Genomic DNA, 5157 nt, shown 5'->3' with positions numbered 1-5157 from the left:
AGCTGAGCTGTGGAAGTCTCCTCTCTGTCACCTTCTTCCCCCCACTCTCAACTTCTCCTCTTCCTCTTCTCCCCCTCTCCATTCCCTTCTCTTCACTCCCTCCTCCTCTGCCTCTGTTCCCTGTAAAAATGCACTTACTTCACTGATGGCCAGAACCCCTTTCTCCTTTTCTATCACGTTTCCCCTTGTTTATATGTTAAGAAAAAGAAGCTTTGTGCAGTGGCAGTATCGTAGTCAATGAGGCTGATCAGAGGCGCGGTTATTGCTAATTGGAAACCTTTCCCAATACCCCGCCGTGACGACTTGCAATATAGTGGGCACGGGCAATTTTTGAGGTCTCTTTGGAAACTGAATAAAAACAAACCAAAAAGTCATCTTTTTCCTTGGCTTCAAAATAATATTGCAAAACTATTTCTCCCTCTGAAAGATCCTCTTTTCACATGCTTTGAACATATACATTGGAGGGATTACTTCTGCAAAAAATATGCGGAGGTGATCCCTCTTTTGCCACAAAGAGATGCACCATTAGTTCTATTTACCTGTCTGCCTGGTGTGGAGGAAGGCCCGAGTCCAGACTCTTTTCTTTTTTGCAGGCCTGCCTGCTGAAAGTCATCAGGACACTGTTTAGCTCATTGTTCTCAAGGAGGACGGAGGCCAGGCTGGGAGTGTGGAGGGGGTGGCTTGTCCACTGGGATTCTGAATCTCACAGCTTGAGGCCTTTGTGCCTCTGTCCTCAGAAGTTCTCACCAGAAGTGTAGAGAAGGCACAGGGCCTGGCTTGTCGGATTTCTGCAAGCCGAGCCCCACAGTGAGTTACTGAAAACATATTCTTCTCCCATAAAAGTGTTCAGTCATGGTTGGTAAGATGCCTGAGGCAGGGGGTAGAGGGAGAGTTAGAGAGAGAGAGAGACTGAGGGAGAGGCAGAGAAAGACACAGAAAGAAAGACAGTGGACAAGGGAAGGAATTTTTTTTTTTTTTTGTAGAGACAGAGTCTCACTTTATGGTCCTCGGGAGAGTGCCGTGGCCTCACCCAGCTCACAGCAACCTCCAACTCCTGGGCTGAAGCGATTCTCTTGCCTCAGCCTCCCGAGTAGCTGGGACTACAGGCGTGCGTCACAACGCCTGGCTATTTTTTGGTTGCAGTTCAGCCGGGGCCGGGTTTGAACCCACCACCCTCGGTATATGGGGCCGGTGCCTTACCGACTGAGCCACAGGCGCTGCCCCAAGGGAAGGAAATTTAAGAGTCAGAGAAAGAGGGTAAGAGAAAAAAGGAAGGAGAGGCTTGGGAGAGAAAGGAGAAAATGAGAGGAAAAAAATACAAAGAACTAGAGATTTCTGCAGCTGGGAAGAACCTTAAATGTTAATTACTGACTTAGCCAACACACAGCCTCTAGACTGACATTGCCTTGGCTCTGCACTTGCTAGTTGTGTGACTGAGACAGTTACTAATATACCCAGACAACGGTCTCTACCTCACAGAGATCTTGGGAGGAATTTGCGAGTTAACATGTTAAACAAGTGCTATGGAAACCTTAGCTGTTGTTGATTATCATTTATTGAGCATGTATGTGGCAGGAAGTGTGTCACATGGGACCCAAGATAACAAATAACTGCAGTGTGATCCAGTCTCCCCCATCTGTCTAGTTTATTTGTGGTTATTGATATAGCCTTCCCCCTTCAGTCTCAAAAGTGTCCTGATTTTAGATGATAGCTTTATGCCATCGCCTTATTTGGGGGGCACAGTGTGAATAATCAGACTGGGTGGGGTCTGCAGAAAACTAAGAGCCCGGGCCCCCTTAGAGTGACAGTTTTGTAGGGACAGATGATGACAGTGCCTTGTATTTGCAGGGTTTCTGATTTTCAAAAAGAAATACAGAAATCCAAATTGCTATGTGAAATTGTCCACTTTTAAACATAAATACTGTTTTTCAGATTTTAAAAAAATATGCTTTATATTTTAGAGAATCTTATTTTTGAAGTTTAACATCTAGGCTGGGCGAAGTGGCTCACACCTGTAATCCTAACACTCTGGGAGGCAAAGGCAGGTGAATTATTTGAGCTCAGGAGTTCAAGACCAGCCTGAGTAAGAGCAAGACTCTGTCCCTAAAAATAGCCAGGTGTTTTGGTGGGTGCCTATAGTCTCGGCTACCTGGGAGGCTGAAGCAGGAGGATTGCTTGAGCCCAAGAGTTTGAGCTATGATGATGCCACAGCATTCTACCCAGGGCAACAAAGTAAGACTCTGTCTCAAAAACAAACAAACAAAACAACACAAAGTTCAACATCCAATTAAAAGTTTTCCAAATTCCCAGAGGGAGTCCAGCTAAAGTACACCTGTGGTTTGGGCCAGCGAGGAGTTGGTTTCTAACCTCTAGACTAGAGGAAGTGACAGTCTATTGAGAGGAGGCAGAGGAGTAAACAAGTAGTTACCACAGGGATGATAAGTGTGACAGAGTGAGCCCAGGCTGAGTCAGGAGTCAGGAGAGGGACAGCTACCTCAGCAGGTGGGTGGAAATCAGGGAAGGCTTCCCGGAAGAGGGTAAGAACTGAGCTGACTCCTAAGAGATGAACATGAACAGGTTTCAGAAATTGTGATAAATTCTTTCCTTGTCGCTTTCTGGGTGTTAGGGATTGTTGTAAACAATTCTGCAAGCATCATCTCCTTTAACCTGCACAATAACCCTATGAGTTAGGGACCATCATTACTCTCATTGTTCCAGAAGAGGGGTATGAGGCACAGAGAGGTTAAGTACCTTGCCCAAGGGCACACAGTTAACAGGTGCCATGGGATCTACCACACCCGCTTTTAAATATTACTTTAGAAAGCGCTGCGGAAGTGCAGACTGTGATGTCCAAAAACCAGAAGGCCAGAGAGAGTAAGACACATTAACAAAACTGAGAACAGGCCACTGGAGCTTGGGGTGCAGTCACTACCTGGAGCGAGGAGGCAGGTAGGTGACAAAAGTGAAATTGGGCCATGCTGAGAGACTTGGGCTTTATTTTGAAAAGGGAATGTTCAAATTGCCTTTGGGTCAATATACTCTAACTCCTTTCTCCTTTCCCCCGTTTTACAGAAGAGGAAACGGACACTCGGAAAGTGTCCCTCCCTCACTGACCCTAGGTCACAAGCCCAGCTCTGGGGCCAAGGCCAGGTCTCCCGACTCCCACCAGGAGAGGGCCCCACCCCAGGGAGTGACCAGAGGGAAAGGGAGCAGGCCCAGAACAGTGGCTTTCCAGGCTTTATACTGAAGATTAAAGAATTACCAGAACAGGAGGAATTAATCTGCCCCATTCTGTTCCCTTGCATGCCCTGGGTGGACCCAAGTTGCTCTCAGACCTCACCCTCCCCACCCACCCGCCTCTTGCTAAAGAGAGGGCAGAAGTAGGCTGGGTCTGGGCTCCGCATAGAGCCCAGCAACTATGGGAAGATGACAGATCAGATGAGCTGGAGCCAGTCCTTAGAAACCACCACTGGAGTTGAATAAAGTCATTGGAAGCCAAAGCAGTCTGGTCTGTGGAGGCCTGGGAGCCGGCCCCACCCAAAATGGGCCAGGCTGGGTAGGGCTGTGCACAGAAGCCTGACAAGCCCTTCACAGACAATTCCTATCTCTGCTCCCCGGATTAATGCCCGCTCACTGATTTGTCTGATTAATGTGCACTTGTGAGGGGCAGTCAGTCAAGACCCACACGTTTAGACTTGGTCTTATTCTGGCTTGATTTCAGGGTGGAGTGGCGTTGCTTTGTTCTGAGGCCCTTGGCTGGTGTGCCTCACAGTCTCAGGCAGGCAAGGTCCTTGAACTTGTGGGGCTCATATGCTAGCAGGGGGATGAAGACAAAGGACACATAATAAAGTAAATAAAATAATCTCAGAGACAGTGGGGATGATTCCAGACCAGAATTTCTCAGCCTTAGCACTACTGACATTTTGGCCTGGATAATTCTTGGTGGAAAGGAGCCATCCTATGTACCATAGGGTGCTTTTAGCATTATTCCTCGCCTCTATCAACTACACACTTGCAGCGGTACCCAATCTAGTTATGAAAAGCAAGCTGAAAATGTCTTTGGACATTGCCAAATAACCGCCTTGGGGCCAAAATTACCCCTGCCTGGTTGAGAACTTTTGCTGTAGACCAGAGATGTTCATTAAAAATATAGTGCAAACTACATGCATAATTTAAAATATTCTTATAGCCACATATAAAAAAGTAAAAAGATACAGGTAAAATAAATTTCTTTTGAGAGAGAGAGAGAGAGTCTCACTTTGTTGCCCAGGCTAGAGTGCCATAATGTCAGCCTAACTCGCGGCAACTTCAAACTCCTGGATTCAAATGATCCTCCTGCTTCAGTCTCCCGAGTAGCTGCGAATATAGATGCCTGCCATGACTCCCGGCTGATTCTTCTACTTTTAATAGAGACAGGGTCTTGCTCTTGCCTAAACCAGTCTCAAACTCCCCAGCTCAAGGGATCCTCCCACCCTGGCCTTAAGTGTTAATTACAGTTCTGAGCCACTGCGTCCAGCCAGATTTTTAAAAACATTTTATTTTACCCCAGATATTATCACCTCAAAATGTAATTAATATAAAAAGTTTTAATGAGATATTTTATATTCTTTTGTCCTTACAATGTCTTCAAAATCTGGTCTGCATTTTTCTACTGATACCCACTTCATTTCAGACAGTGTACTAATCACTCTCCACTGCCGCCTGAAGAATTTAAGTGTATGCAGTTCCAAATTCATGAGAAAAAGCCTGAAACTGGAGCCTGGCTATTCAAAATGTGGTCCCAGACCAACAACAGCGGACTCACCTGGGAGCTCCTCAGAAATGCAGGATCTGAGACCCCCTCCCAGAACAGATGAATCAGAATTTGCATTTCAACAAGCTCCCAGGGAATTTGTGCAGCTCATTACAATTTGAGAGGAACTGGGTGAGGAAATCAGAGGCCCCAGGTATCAGGCATCTAGGGGTGACTCAAGTCCATGAAACACAATAGATCAGTTACTAGATTCTATGTCTTCCTGGCAACTAACCTGCTTGAGACTCTTTCCCCATCTCTAAAATGGGCATTATCCAGACTCTTTCTCAGAGTTGGGTGGTACTTAGTGTGGACTTAATCATCAAGCTCCCCTCCTCTCTGGTCACAAGTCTGTGTTTATCTCA

The 5157-nt window shown here is 46.4% G+C and overlaps 1 non-coding gene across 1 annotated transcript; it reads left to right on the top strand.

Annotated features, from left to right (window-relative positions):
- Positions 1-208: 208 nt before the first annotated feature.
- LOC128592785 (U4 spliceosomal RNA) lies at positions 209-347 on the top strand. Its single transcript, XR_008382008.1, has one exon. It is a non-coding gene; the product is annotated as a U4 spliceosomal RNA (small nuclear RNA).
- Positions 348-5157: the final 4810 nt, after the last annotated feature.

The sequence above is a fragment of the Nycticebus coucang genome, chromosome 8 (genome assembly GCF_027406575.1).
Source record: "Nycticebus coucang isolate mNycCou1 chromosome 8, mNycCou1.pri, whole genome shotgun sequence".
NCBI lineage: Eukaryota > Metazoa > Chordata > Mammalia > Primates > Lorisidae > Nycticebus > Nycticebus coucang.
The sequence above is the reverse complement of the archived record's forward strand: the minus strand, read 5'-3'. Positions and strand labels throughout refer to the sequence as shown.